Source organism: Somniosus microcephalus, chromosome 21 (genome assembly GCF_052327205.1).
Source record: "Somniosus microcephalus isolate GS21.2 chromosome 21, FLI_Smic_1.0, whole genome shotgun sequence".
In the NCBI taxonomy this organism is placed as follows: Eukaryota; Metazoa; Chordata; class Chondrichthyes; order Squaliformes; family Somniosidae; genus Somniosus; species Somniosus microcephalus.
The window spans coordinates 77,959,168-77,975,186 of record NC_141007.1 but is presented as its reverse complement, the minus strand read 5'-3'; the positions used below and the strand labels follow the sequence as shown (position 1 = coordinate 77,975,186).

The window sequence follows — 16,019 nt, the reverse complement described above, 5'->3', positions numbered from 1 at the left end:
AACTACAATGTAGAGAAAACTCTTGTAGACCAAGTTTGATGAAACAAAATGAAATTTTATTGCATAAGGAAAAATATCAAATCAAATGCAAGCAGATAAGGGAGTACATTGGAGGGAAAAACACAAGCAAATCATAACGACACAGTACTAACTAAGGCAAATACAGGCATCTTATACTCTACAAAGATCATCATGAAATAAGGAAACACACGGAACATCGAGGGACAACTCATGTTAATTGTACCCTTAAATCCACCCCCCCCTTTATTAAACCTATCTAGATCGGATTGTGAAGGGCCAGAAACATGCTCACCAATCCCACTAGGAAGTGCAAGGTTTTGAAATCGAGTCTGTGTTTGGTCCTTTCAGGCGTTTCGTCTCCACGTGGATCGTGGAGCCCCTGCGAGCTGCGCTACACCTCTCTCGAGGTGGGGGTCGGGGGCGGCTGGACACCAGCGGGCCTGTATGTCGGCGGGGTCGAGGATCGTCGGCTCGACCCTGGTTAGAGGAGCCTTGGGCTGGCTCCCATCGCTTCTTCAGTTTTCTTTTCTCTCTTCTCCTGAGCCGGGGTGGCTGGAAGGTTTCTTCGCTTGGGACCTTTATTTTTTTGTCTCTTCTCCCAAGTTGGGTCGATGGCCTCTCGTTCCGGCAACGGCCCAGGGATGGTCGATGATCTCCCGATGTGCTTCCCCGGGGCGGAACGCTGGTTTCGAGACGGCCTTCTCGATGTTGGCTTTCTTCTTCCTCCTGCGATTCCCTGCTTCTTCTTCTGGGTATCCGGATTCAAGCTGTGTGTGTCCACAAGCTGCGTGTCTCTTCAAGCTCCAAACTCTCAGCTTTTTCAGCTCCCTCCAACTGCCGAAAAGTCTTCCAGATATACTTTCTTCCAGAAACCTCAGTCTCCCGCCCAAAATCAGGTTAGTCTTTGTTTTATTTTTGGTGGGCTGGGAGCACAGTGGGGTAGTCATTATATTTTTAAATGTCCTAAACGGCTGGTAAGAGGCCCATCTTGTTGTGTCTGTGTGTTGATAGAGACACTGAAGACAGGAGTTGGTTCATAGGTGTTTACTAAGCAAAGTCTGGAGGGGAACTAACAGATATAACACAATATACAGGCTTATATAGCCAGAGTGGCCATTACCGGCATTACAGTACACATGGGGCTCTTAAAGGCACATACACTACAATTCCTCCCCTTTTAGCTAACCAGTACATAATATTTTAAGTAATTATTAATTACATGTTACAAGAAAAATAATCTATACATTGCTGCAGTTAATTAATATAAGTCAGTCTCTCTGGAGGCTTCCTGACTCAGTCCGGATAATGCCTTGGTGGTGTAGTAGTTTCTGGTGGTGTAGTAGGTTCTTTTGGCAAGGCTGATTCGGCTTGAATGCCAGTGTCGGGTTCATCGGGTTCCAGTATCACCGGATCGGAGGTAGATATAGGTATCTCTACTTCATCGTTAGGCGTATAGAGTTGTGGTGTAAGTTGTCCCTTTTCGGATGACTCTATGATTTGGTCAGCGTGGCGCCTTATTATGCTTTCTCCGATGTCCACAGTATACATCGGCGGTCCTAGTCGTGTGCAGATAGTTCCAGGCTGCCATTTCTCGGTGCAGTAGTCCCGGGCCAAAACTTGTTGACCTATCTGGAAGGTTCTAGTTGGCCTTTCATTCATGCCTTGAAATTGCCGGTTCTCCACGTCCCTTCTGATGTTGGGCTTGATCAAATCCAGCCGGCATCTTAGGCTTCTATTGAAGAACATCATGGCGGGAGTTTGGTTTGTAACCATATGTGTTGCATTCCTGTATGCGAACAAGAAGTTATCCACCTTGTGCTGAAGTTTTATGTCTTCATTACCCATGGCCTTTATGGCCTTCTTGAAGGTCTGGACAAACCTTTCAGCCAATCCATTGGTGGCGGGATGGTATGGGGCGGACGTGTAGTGCTTAACACCATTGTTTTTTTTAATTTTTTTTTAAAGAACTTCCTGAATTCTTTGGACACAAATTGCGGTCCATTATCAGAACAGATCTGTTCCGGCAGCCCATTCCTGGCAAATATGGTCCTTAATACTGTGATGGTTTTTTCCGTGGTGGTGGAGGACATCTTTATTACCTCCGGCCACTTGGAGTGTGCATCAACCACGATTAAGAACATCGAGTCCATAAATGGACCAGCAAAGTCGATGTGTACCCTTTGCCAGGGAGATGAGGGCCACTCCCATGGATGTAGAGGGGCTTGTGGTGGAGCGTTTTGGACCTTCTGGCATCCGAGGCAGCTCTTGGTCATTTCTTCGATGTCTCCATCGATACCTGGCCACCATACAAACGCTCTAGCTAGGTTCTTCATTTTCACTCCACCCAGATGCCCCTTGTGAAGCTCCTTTAGCACTTTATCCTGGAGTTTGGGTGGAATCACCACTCTGGATCCACACATCAAGGTTCCTCGGCATACTGACAGCTGTTCTCTTCTTTGCGAGAATGCTGGCAACGGTGGTTCGCCATGTGCTGGCCATCCCTTCACCATTAAGTCGTAGACTCGTGAGAGAGTCGGGTCATTTCTCGTTTCCTTTTCAATGGCAGAATTTGTTACTGGTAGACATTCCACTATGGTTGCGTGGAACATCTCCACTGGGTCTATTGTAGGTGCCTCTTCTACCGTTGGCAATGGTAGGCGCGATAAACCGTCAGCATTCCCATGCTGTTTTGATCCTTTGTATTCTATGTTGTATTGGTGTGCCCCTAGAAAAAGGGACCACCTCTGTAGCCTTTGCGCTGTCATAATGGGAACACCCTTTTTAGGGTTGACTATGGAGATGAGGGGTTGATGGTCAGTCAACAAGGTAAATTTTTGTCCGTGTAGGTAATGGTTGAATTTCTTCACTCCCCATACCAGGCTGAGTGCTTCCCTGTCGATTTGGGCATAGTTACACTCAGCTGAGTTCAATGAGCGTGACGCAAAAGCTATCGGCCGTTCCGAGCCATCAGGGAATTTGTGTGATAATACTGCTCCTATGCCGTAAGGGGATGCATCGCACGCCAGTCTGATTGGCAGTGATGGGTTGTAATGAACCAAAACTTCTTTGGATGTGATTAAGTCTTTGCATTTATGGAAGGCACGTTTACAGTCTTCGCTCCATTTCCAAATTACTCCTATTTGTAGCAGTTCATTAAGCGGGTGTAGAAGAGTTGATAAGTTCGGTAAAAATTTATGATAGTAATTTATTAATCCCAGGAACGACCTTAATTGTGAAACATTTTCAGGTGCTGGGGCTTTTATGACCGCTTCAATTTTTTCAGGTGACTTATGCAACCCTTCCTTATTAATTATGTGGCCACAATATGATATTTGATTTTGGAAAAATTCACACTTGGGGCGATTTGCTCGTAGGCCCCGTTCTCTCAGCCTAGTGAGCACCTGCTCCAAATTGGCAAGGTGCTCGTTGTCGTTTTCTCCTGTTGCAAGGATGTCGTCTAGGTAGCATTGAGTCCCCGGAATCCCTTGCAGGACTTGCTCCATAGCTCTTTGCCAGATAGCTGGAGCGGATGCTACTCCGAAAACCAGTCGATTGTACTGTTACAGGCCTTTGTGTGTATTTATCGTGAGATATTTTTTTTAAGAGGCCTCTACAACCTCCATCTGTAGATATGCCTGTGCCAAGTCAATTTTGGTGAAACGTTTCCCTCCGGATAGTGAGGCGAAAATATCTTCTATCCTCGGAAGAGGATACTGTACCGTGTGAAGGACCGGGTTTACCGTCACCTTGAAGTCTCCACAGATGCGAATTTTTCTCTGTTCTTCAGATTTATCATTATTCAATGCTTTCTTCATGACTGGAACGATGGGTGTTGCCCACTCGCTCCAATCTATTTTGGATAATACGCCTGCATTTTCCAAATTCTCCAGCTCTGCCTCGACTGCTGGACGAATTGCGTATGGCACTGGTCTTGCTTTAAAAAACTTGGGAATTGCTGCATCTTCCACTTTTATTCAGGCGGTGATGCCTTTCAAGGTTCCTAGTTTCTCTTGAAACACTTCTTTGGCGTTGGCCAAGATGTCTTTTAATCGTTCAGGTATGACGTCATCATCGTTTTTTTTCTTACTGGTTATCGTCAGTGCCTGAATGGAGTGCCAGTCTAAACGTATTTTCCTGATCCATTCACGCCCCAACAGTGGTGGGCCACCATCTTGTAGAATGTATAAATACAACTTTGGTATTTCCTTGCCGTTGTATACAACAGGCACCCTTATTTTTCCTTTGGGGTCTACTTTCTGCCCTGTATATGTTTTTAAGATAATGGATGTGTCTTTTAAAGGTATATGCGGAAATAGCCTCTCGTAATCCCGTCGATTTATTACGGTCAGAGCTGATCCTGTATCTAGCTCCATTTTAACTGGGGACCCTGCTATCGTGAGGGTAACCCAAATGGTCTGGTAATCATCTTTGGCAAGTACATTATGTAATTTGAGACAGCTTAGTCTCTTATTTTCGGAGTCGCTATCGCTCTTCTGGTCTTCGGAGCTACTGTCCGTCATCATTTGTACCTTTCTGTACTTTTCTTTATTGATTTTTTTTTTCCTGTCTGTGGATTTATTTTGTCCAGATCGGCATACCCGTGCAATGTGTCCAATCTTTCCGCATTGCCTGCATGCTTTGTCCTTGAACCAGCAGTCCCTCTGGTCATGGGTGGATCTGCCGCAGCGATAACATCTCTCGAAACCCTGTGTCATTTCATGGGTGCCGAAGTCCTGTGTCTTTTGTTGTATTTCTGCAGCTCTTGCGGCTGCTTCGTATGATACAGCCATACTGAAAGCCTTGTCCAGTGTTAAATCTTTTTCAGAAAGCAGCCTTTTCTGTGTTCCTTCACTTAAGAGACCGCAGACGAATTTGTCTCAAAGATAATCTGCTAGTCCTGCCCCGAATTGGCAGTGTTTTGATAGCTTTCTTAATTCGGTGAGGTAATCAGCGTTACTTTCATTCTTGTGTTGATTTCTCTTGAAGAATTTGAATCGTTCCGCTATCAGCAGCGGTGTTGGGTTTAAGTGCTCCTGTAGGGTATCAACAATTTCTTTAAAATCCTTGTCCTTTGGTTTGGCTGGAGTGATTAAATTCCGTAACAGCCCGTATGTCTTTGCGCCCATTAGATTCAGCAGTACTGAAGCTTTTTTTTCCATCTTCTATTCCATTTGCAGTGCAATATACCTCCACTCTTTCCACATATGTGGTCCAATCCTCTATCTCGCTATCAAAAGCATCAATATTGCCAGACTTAGGCATCTTAGAAAAGATATGGCGCTTCCCTTTCTTTTCTGCAGAAAAGATATGGCGCTTCCCGCGCTTTCCCGCCGCTGCTGCCGATGACAACGCTCTTTCCCACAGTTTCCGTTCTTTATTTTATTTATTTATTGACAGTTGGAGACTCGTTCCCGCCGACCTTTTTGCAGCGCCGGCCGTCTCCCGAGTGCTCCCTCCCAGTCTGTTACTGCTTGCCTCCGCTTTCGCTGCTTGGCCCAGCTGTAAAACCAGCCGCTGAAGCCCCAGCCTGACGCCCAGGAAGGATTAGCGCAGTACCTGCCACCAGCTTGGCCAGCTGGTGAAACCACAGCTTTTTTCACTTTCTTGATTCTTCTGGACGCCAGAGGAATCGATGTCCTTGAGGTGCTGCCGAATTGCAGGTAAGTCCATTTCCACTTCGTCGCCACTGTTGTGTCTGTGTGTTGATAGAGACACTGAAGACAGGAGTTGGTTCATAGGTGTTTACGAAGCAAAGTCTGGAGGGGAACGAACGGATATAACACAATATACAGGCTTATATAGCCCGAGTGGCATTACAGCACACATGGGGCTCTTAAAGGCACATACACTACACATCTCTGGTCTGGAATTACCTTCATTGTTTTTAATGTCCTGCTGATCTCGTTATCTAGTCCTGGGTGCTGTTCTCATGAATATGAAATTGTCCCCTTTTGTCTGGGGCAACATTTTGATGGCCTCTGTCTCCAGGCCGATCTCGACTAGATCTGCATCTAATCCATATGCATACCTGTGGGTCTGGTTTCATTCTCTCAGAAACGGCTTCCAGAACTTGCTGTGGGTTGAATCCACAAATCTGTCTGAGGTTGCGCAGGAACCATTTTAAAGTGTCCCAATAAGCTGGTCACATGGTATGGTGGCCATTTTGTATGCCCCTTTTTCTGGGCTTCTTTTAAAACAGTCTTTAAAATCACGGCCTCTTCTGCCATTTGACCCATATTAATATAAAGTCCAATTTTGCGAATCCTACACCCGCACGCCTAAAAGCCAGCCTCATGGCACACTGATAAATCAACCCCTACGTTTCAGGTCTGTGACCCTTCGTCAGAACTGGAAAAAGTTAGGCATGTAACTGGTTTTAAGCAGGTGCAGAGGCAGAGAAATGGTGGGTGGGTGGGTGGAGGGGAGGAAGGAACTAAAGGGACGGTCTGTGTTATATGAAAGGCAGGAGAGATTAAATGTTGCAAATGGGGATGGCAGAAACCTTCACATGGTCCATCTCCGACTCTTCCCTTCCCTTCCTTGACTTCTCTTGGTCAATAACCTATCCCCAGAAATGGAGACAACATTCACTACAAGCCCACTGACTCCCACAGCTACCTAGACTACACTTCCTCCCACCCCGCTTCCTGTAAGGACTCTATTCCATTCTCCCAGTTTCTCCGTCTCCGCCGCATCTGTTCTGACGATGCCACCTTCCACACCAGTGCTTCCAATATGTCTTCCTTTTTCCTCAACCGAGGATTCCCCTCTACCATGGTTAACAAAGCCCTTGACCGTGTCCGTTCCATTTCTCACACTTCTCCTCTCACCCCTGCCCCTCCCAGAACTACGATCGGATTCCCCTTGTCCTCACCTTTCACCCCACCAGCCTCCACATTCAACGGATCATCCTCCGCCATTTCCAACGTGATCCCACCACCAAACGCATCTTCCCCTCCCCTCCCCTTTCAGCATTCCGAAGGGACTGCTCCCTCCGCGACACCCTGGTTCACTCCTCAATCACCCCTAACAGCCCTTCCCCTGGCACCTTCCCGTGCAAGCGCAGGAGATGCAACATCGGTCCTTTTACCTCCTCGCTTCCCACTGTCCAGGGCCCCAAACACCGCTTCCGGGTGAAACAGTGATTTACTTGTACTTCTTGCAATTTAGTATACTGTATTCGCTGCTCACGATGTGGTCTCCTCTACATTGGGGAAACCAAATGCAGATTGGGTGACCGCTTTGTGGAACACCTCTGTTCAGTCCGTAAGGGTGACCCCGAGCTTCCGGTCGCCTGTCACTTTAATTTTCCGCTCCACTCCCACTCGGACCTCACCGTCCTCGGCCTCTTGCACTGGTCCAATGAAGCTCAGTGTAAGCTCGAGGAACAGCACCTCATCTTTCGATTAGGCACTTTACAGCCTTCTGGACTCAACATCGAGTGCAACAATTTCAGACTATAACCCCTGCCCCCATTTTTTCAGGCGGAAGCTGTTGCTGATTCTGTCATCCCCATTTGCAACATTTAGGGCTGGATTTTCATTCAGAAGTCGGGAAGGAGGTGGGACTACAACTTTCGGGTTGTAGTCCCACCTTCATCGAGATGCGGCCAATCCACGCGATTTTCACTTGATTGACCTTGTTGAGCCCGCCCAGTGGGCTCAGCAGGCCAATTAAGGGCCACCCGGCAACAGGTGACGTCACAGACTGAAATTTCATCTGTCAAGACGTGTTGACAGATGAAATATCAATGTTTCACAGCTGTTTGAAGCTGTCAAAACACTGACAGTCTTACTTCTAACCTGAGTCCTTCTACACAGACTCAGTTAGAAATCTTCGTGCCAGCTGAATGATGGACTCCCGAAGCCTAGAGGAAGGAAGGCTGTAAAGGTAAGTACAGGTAATTTAAACTTCTTTACACACTTTAGACACACTTACCTTTGCACTCATGCACCCATCACTCAACTGAACACCGACATCTTGACCCCGCCAAGTCCTTCAACTCGACGGCCCGACTCCTCTAACCTGGCGTGGTTTGGAGCCGTCAGGAATCCCACACGACACCCTTCAAAATAGGGATTAGGCTAAAAGCTGCCTGTTAACTACCTGTTAACAGGCAGTTAATTGGCACTAATCCCTTCCCGCCTCGGGTCGGCGGGTCCCAGTGCGGGGCGGGTACCCGCCTCCTTTGAAACTTAGATGGAGGCGGGTTTTGGGCGGGATGGTGTCGGGACTCCCGAATTCGGGATTTTAGCCCCCTGCACACTGAAAATCAACTCCTTAATCTCTCCTGCCTTCCACCCGAGCACAGACCGTCCCTTGAGTTCCTTCCTCCCCTCCCACCCTTTCTCTGCCTCTGCACCTGCTTAAAACCTGTTACATTCCTAACTTTTTCCAGTTCTGACAAAGGGTGACAGACCTGAAACGTTGACTGTGTTTCTCTCGCCACGGATGCTGCCTGACCTGCTGAGTATTTCTAGCATTGTCTGTTGTTATTTCCAATATCTCGTTATGTGGCTCGGTGTCAAATTCTGTCTGATAATTGCTCCTGTGAAGTGCCTTGGGACGACGGTAAAGGCACTGTATAAATGCAGGTTGTTACTGTACTACAAGCCCTATTCCACAAGCTGATCATGATGTAAATGAGAAGCGAGCGCTGGGTTTGTAAGGCAGCGGTTTGATGGTCCCGTACCTGGATCGCACCGTTCCCAAAGCCTACGGCCAGAGCCTTGGTGTCTGGGGAGAAGCGGAGTGCGTAGATGTTGTGGCGATCCTTACTCAGGGCCACCTTCCTCTTCAGGGACAGCTCACAGGCGCTGTATTTATCCACTGCGCTGAGCGGCCAGTCTCCCAGGAAACTCATGCTTCCATCGTCACCACCACGGCCGAATGTCCCTTCACTCCGTCCAGCACAGAACCAACCCTGAACTAGAAAGAAAGAACTTGCATTTATATAGCGCCTTCCAGGATCACAGGACGTCCCAAAGCGCTTTACAGTCAATGAAATACTTTTTTTTTAAAAAGTGTAGTCACTGTTGTAATGTAGGAAACATGGCAGCCAATTTGTGCACAGCAAGCTCCCACAAACAGCAATGTGATAAATGACCAGATCATCTGTTTTTAGTGAAGTTGGTTGAACGAGAACAAACAGGGGCAAGGGTCAGACACACTAAAAAAGCCCACCCCTCATGGATAGGTGTAAAGCACACCTCCCCACCGACTCCCCAAACCCTTCTCTCCACAAAATGTCCAACAGGCTCTTGACCCCTTTACCCGGACCACCCTCAAACTGCTCCCTGGTAACTGATTACACAACTCAACCCCCCTTTGCATGAAATAGTGCCATGACTTCCCTTCTCACTTCTGTTCTGCTCTTTTTATCCTTTCATACTCTAGTAAACTTCCAATGTGACCTCAACGTCCCCTTTCCTGCAAAAAAACAAACCCGACTCCCTCCCCGCCCGTCAGAACTTTAGTTCCTGATTCCGGCAATCCTCCCCACGCCCTGAAATTATTCCCCCAAAACTTTTTATTTCTTTATTATTGGGGTGAATTTATGCTTAGGGAGGGATGGAGAATCTGCGTTTCCATATATTGCAGAATCAAACACTCCCAGGGCAGGTACAGCACGGGTTAGATACAGAGTAAAGCTCCCTCTACACTGACCCCATCAAACACTCCCAGGGCAGGTACAGCACGGGTTAGATACAGAGTAAAGCTCCCTCTACACTGTCTCATCAAACACTCCCAGGGCAGGTACAGCACGGGTTAGATACCGAGTAAAGCTCCCTCTACACTGTCCCATCAAACACTCCCAGGGCAGGTACAGCACGGGTTAGATACAGAGTAAAGCTCGCTCTACACTGACCCCATCAAACACTCCCAGGGCAGGTACAGCACGGGTTAGATACAGAGTAAAGCTCCCTCTACACTGTCTCATCAAACACTCCCAGGGCAGGTACAGCACGGGTTAGATACAGAGTAAAGCTCCCTCTACACTGTCCCATCAAACACTCCCAGGGCGGGTACAGCAGGGGTTAGATACAGAGTAAAGCTCCCTCTACACTGTCCCATCAAACACTCCCAGGGCAGGCACAGCACGGGTTAGATACAGAGTAAAGCTCCCTCTACACTGTCCCATCAAACACTCCCAGGGCGGGTACAGCAGGGGTTAGATACAGAGTAAAGCTCCCTCTACACTGTCCCATCAAACACTCCCAGGACAGGTACAGCACGGGTTAGATACAGAGTTAGATACAAAAAAAGTCAAGATGGCAGCCGAGACGGTCCGGTGCTGAGCGCGCTCTGCTCTCCCTGCTTCGGGCGGCCAACTCTCGCCGCTCGCTCCCACAACCGGAGCGAAGTGTTCGGCGAGTCGGGCAGAGGCAGCGCAGTGCGGCAAGCAGCAGCAGCAGCCACGACGATCCGCTGGAGCATGTCGGCTGGCAGCTCCTCGGCGGGAAGGCATTCCGACTGGGAGGGGGGGAGCCGGGCATGGCGGCCAGAGGTCGGATCGTGAGCGGGAAAGCAGGCCACCACCTGGAGCCGACAACAGTGAGGAGGAGGCCGCGGTGACAAGGAGGACGGAGCGGCCGAGGGACATCGTGCTCCCACTGCCACTGGAAGCCATTGTATTGACTCCTGAACGCGGCGCTGTATGAATAGCTGACGCGTCCCTACGGGGAGTAAGCATTCCATTGTAATTGTACTAGTACTGGTTACATATGGCAAATAAAATTGAATTGAATTGAATAAAATTGAATTGAGTAAAGCTCCCTCTACACTGTCCCATCAAACACTCCCAGGGCAGGTACAGCACGGGTTAGATACAGAGTAAAGCTCCCTCTACACTGTCCCATCAAACACTCCCAGGGCAGGTACAGCACGGGTTAGATACAGAGTAATTCTGCAAAGACAGTCCCGGAGGCAGTGAAACCTCCCAGTTCTGAGCATGCAATGAGAACCAGCCTTTCAACAGCGAACGGCTTTGGCGGAGGAGAATGAGGCTCGATGTGGCGATGGATGGCCATTGGCTGAGCTCCCGACATGCTCAGATCTACATTAAGATAAATGAGTGGGAAAACGAAAGGTTACACAGAGGTAAAGTATTCAAACACTTTCGGGTAGGAATTGTTTTGAGCCCATCATTACCCATACCAATTGCCACTGCTCTACCTCCAATTTAGAATTTGCGTTTCCTGTATTTGATCACATTGGCGTTACAGGAATAATTCAATCCCAGCTGTTTGGTGAGGCCCGGCAGTCATTAATCACAGGGAAAGGTAAACACTCTCCTATTTTTCATTAAAAGAATTTTGGGCCAATTATTACTTTAGGATGAGACGTTAAACCGAGGCCCCGTCTGCCCTCTCACATGGATGTAAATGATCCCACGGCACTATTTCTGAACCAACATCATCAAAATCAGATCAACTGGTCAGTTATCTCATTGCAATTTGTGGGATCTTGCTGTGTGCAAACTAGCTCCTGCATTTGCATAATATAACAGTCAGGGTAATTCATAGTACCTGAAGAAATTTTCCATTAGCTGAAATCTTTGAACATTGGCCAACTCCGGAACATGGAATCTCCTGAAATTTCCAGCACTCCAAAATGGAAGGTTGTTTTTCCTTTGCTTTTTAAACTTGAGTGTATCAACTGGAAGTGAAAGAGAGACCGAGAGACAGGAGGGGGTGGGGAGAGGGGCAGAATGTGCAAAGCTGAGGCCAGGCCAGGACAGGACCACCTGGTGCTGCAGATGGATGTGCAGCTAAGAGTGAGCTTGAGGGCGGAGAAATTAATCGCCAACTCGATCATTAAGGTGATGGATGATAGCACAAGATGAGTGAGCCATTTGTTAGTCTGTCAGTCAGCAACAACACACAAACAGTCCAAGGTTGGTCCAGGCTGTGTGTCAGTGATAAACGATGCTGACTGATCATTTTCTAACATTGCACCTCGACCTCAAACACCCCCACCGCCCCCACTTCCTCTCCCAAATGCTGAACTAAGGTAGCTTCTCACAACAACAACAACTTGTATTTATATAGTGCCTTTAACATAGCAAAACATCCCAAGGCGCGTCACAGGGGCGATTATCAAAGAAAATTTGACACCAAGTCACATAAGCAGATATTGGGACAGGTGACCAAAAGCTTGGACAAAGAGGTAGGTTTTAAGGAGCGTCTTAAAGGAGGAGAGAGAGGCGGAGAGGTTTAGGGAGGGAATTCCAGAGTTTAGGGCCCAGGCAGCTGGAGGCACGGCTGCCAATGGTGGAGCGATGGAAATCTGGGATGCACAAGAGGCCAGAATTGGAGGATTGTAGGGCTGGAAAAGGTTACAGAGATATAGGGAGGGGAGAGGCCATGGAGGGATTTGAAAGCAAGGATGAGAATATTAAAATTGAGGCATTGCCAGACCAGGAGCCAGTGTAGGTCAGCAAGCACAGGGAGTGTTGGGCGAACGGGACTTGGTGCGAGTTAGGATGCGAGGAGCAGAGTTTTGGATGAGCTGAAGTTTACGGAGGGTGGGAGATGGGAGGCCGGCCGGGAGAGTGTCGGAATAGTCGAGTCTGGAGGGGACAAAGGCAGGAATGAGAGTTTCAGCAGCAGATGAGTTGAGGCAGGTGATGTTACCGAGGTGGAAGCTGATGGTCTTGGTGACATTGAGGTCGGATACTCATCTCGGGGTCACATACACCACCAAGGTTTGGTTCAGCCTCAGACAGTTGCCAGGGAGATGGATGGAGTCAGTAGCTAGGGAATGGAGTTTGTTGCGGGGACCAAAGACAATGGCTTTGGTCTTCCCAATATTTAGTTGGAGAAAATGTTTGCTCATCCAGTACTGGATGTCTGACAAGCAGTCTGACAATTTAGAGACCGTGGAGGGGTTGAGAGAGGTGGGGGTGAGGTAGAGCTGGGTGTCGTCAGCGTACATGTGGAACCCGATGCTCTGTTTTCGAATGATGTCGCTGAGGGTCAGCATGCAGATGAGAAATAGGATGGGGTCAAGGATAGATCCTTGGGGGACTTCAGAGGTAACGATGCGGGAGTGGGAAGAGAAGCCGTTGCAGATGATTCTCTGGCTACGATTAGATAGATAAGAATGGAACCAGGTGAGTGCAGTCCCACCCAGCTGGACAATGGTGGAGAGGCGTTGGCGAAGGATGGAGTGGTCAACCGTGTCAGAGGCTGCAGACAAATCAAGGAGGACGAGGATGATTAGCTTACCATGGTCAGTCACAAAGGATGTCATTTGTGATTTTGATAAGGGCCATTTCAATGTTGTGGCAAGGGCGGAAACCTGGTTGGAGGGATTCAAACATGGAGTTGTGGGAAGGTTGGACACGGATTTGGGAGGCGACAATATGTTCAAGGACTTGAGAGGAAAGAGAGGTTGGAGATGGGACGGTAGTTTGCAATGACAGAGGGGTTGAGGGTGTTTTTTTTTTGTTGTTGTTTTTTTTTTTTTTTGAGGACGGGGGTGATGATGGCAGATTTGAAAGGGAGGGGACAGTACCTGAGGAGAGAGAACCATTAATATCAGCTAACATGGGGGACAGGAAGGGAAGTTAGATGATGGGAATAGAGTCAAGGGAGCAGGAGGTGGGTCTCATGGATAAGGTGAGCAGGAAGAGGGCATCAGGGGAGATCGGGGAGAAGCTAGAGAAAGATGCAAGTTCAGGGCTAGGGCAGGCGGAAACCTTAGAGGAAGTTTGGCTTGGTGGGCTAGGGGAAGGGAGGGAAGTGGCAGAGGCAGCTGAACGGATGGCCTCAATCTTAGAGACAACAAAGTCCATGAGCTCCTTGCATTTGTTGTTGGAGGTGAGGGTGGAGGAGGCAGGGGAGAGGGGTTTAAGAAGACGGTTTGACCTGAGGGCATCAGATGGGAGGAAGAGAGGAGGGTCCACTGAGGTGAAAGATGGAAGATGATGAGAGTGAGGATCCCAGGGAACGTGAGCGAGGGCATCGCCAGAGCTGGACCAGTAACTCCACACACACATTCCCCAGGAGCTGCCCAGTTTGTAGCAGGGGGGAGAAGATCCCAAAGTGATTAGATTTAGGTCCGATTTATGCACAGAATTTAAATGATTTAATTCTCATGAGATCAAGCAGATAAGGTCAGAACTGAGAGTTCGAGAGGTGCTTGAGGGCTGAATGTACATAATCGTCATTGGGTGAAAGGTTACTAAATGTGCGATATACCAAGCCTGTCAGACCAGTATCAAATCACAGACTCCCGATTCTGTGGGTGTTTTCCCATCCGCGGTACATGTTTTTGAATAATTGGCAGGCAGACTGACACTGGATTCCATATCAGATCCTTATTATTATCAGTAGATTATATCATTCCTGTCAGATCAGCCTGTTCTTATATTTAATCTAATAATCCAACACTTCCATTTCATCAAAATAACTAAAGAAAATAGCTTTTTTCCTTGCATTACTCTCACTGCCCTTTATCCTGAAAGTGCGGACTCTCACTGGGGTACAGTTCCACAGACACTGACTCTCACTGGGGTACAGTTCCACAGACACTGACTCTCACTGGGGTACAGTTCCACAGACACTGACTCTCACTGGGGTACAGTTCCACAGACACTGACTCTCACTGGGGTACAGTTCCACAGACACTGACTCTCACTGGGGTACAGTTCCACAGACACTGACTCTCACTGGGGTACAGTTCCACAGACACTGACTCTCACTGGGGTACAGTTCCACAGACACTGACTCTCACTGGGGTACAGTTCCACAGACACTGACTCTCACTGGGGTACAGCTCCACAGGCACGGACTCTCACTGGGGTACAGTTCCACAGACGCCGACTCTCACTGGGGTACAGTTCCACAGACACTGACTCTCACTGGGGTACAGTTCCACAGATGCCGACTCACTGGGGTACAGTTCCACAGGCGCCGACTCTCACTGGGGTACAGTTCCACAGACACGGTCTCTCACTGGGGTACAGTTCCACAGACACTGACTCTCACTGGGGTACAGTTCCACAGACACTGACTCTCACTGGGGTACAGTTCCACAGACACTGACTCTCACTGGGGCACAGTGCCACAGACGCCGACTCTCACTGGGGTACAGTTCCACAGACACTGACTCTCACTGGGGTACAGTTCCACAGACACTGACTCTCACTGGGGTACAGTTCCACAGACACTGACTCTCACTGGGGTAGTTCCACAGGTGCCTAGTAAGCCATTCACTTGTCTCAAACTGGTACATTAGGGCAACCAGAGATGGGCAATAAATGTTGGCCTTGCAAGCAATGCCCAGATCCCAAGAATTAATAATTTAAAAAAGCAGGACCCTGTAAATTTGGATTAAAGTTCCTGCAACTGCTTTTTACATAGAATTACACAGAATCTACAGCACAGAAACAGGCCAATTCGTTTATGGGATCTGAGTGTCACTGGCAATGCCAGCATTTATTGCCCATCCCTAATTGCCCTCGAGAAGGTGGTGGTGAGCAGCCTTCTTGAACCGCTGCAGTCCGTGTGGTGAAGGGAGGGCGTTCCAGGATTTTGACCCAGCGATGATGAAGGAACAGCGATATACTTCTAAGTCAGGATGGTGTGTGACTTGGACGGGAACTTGGAGGTGGTGGTGTTCCCATGCGCCTGCTGCCCTTGTCCTTCTAGGTGGTAGAGGCTGCGGGTTTGGGAGGTGCTGCTGAAGAAGCCTTGGAGAGTTGCTGTAGTGCATCTTGTAGATGGTACACTGCAGCCACAGTACGCTGATGGTGGAGGGAGTGAATGTTTAAGGTGGTGGATGGGGTAAATGTTTAAGGTGGTGAATGGGATGCAAATCAAGCGGGCTGCTTTATCCTGGATGGTGTCGAGCTTCTTGAGTGTTGTTGGAGCTGCACTCATCCAGGCAAGTGGAGAGTATTCCATCACACTCCTTACTTGTGCCTTGTAGATGACGGAAAGGCTTTGGGGAGTCAGGAGGTGAGAGATTCGTCGCAGAATACCTAACCTCTG

The 16,019-nt window shown here is 48.5% G+C and overlaps 1 pseudogene across 1 annotated transcript in view; it reads right to left on the bottom strand.

The window, feature by feature from the left end:
• LOC147102991 (uncharacterized) overlaps window positions 1-16,019 on the bottom strand; it is a 115,115-nt pseudogene that overhangs the window by 83,866 nt on the left and 15,230 nt on the right. Inside the window, exon 2 of the transcript XR_015073171.1 lies at window positions 8,714-8,949. The product of XR_015073171.1 is annotated as an uncharacterized LOC147102991 (transcript). The remainder of the gene's footprint in view (window positions 1-8,713; window positions 8,950-16,019) is intronic.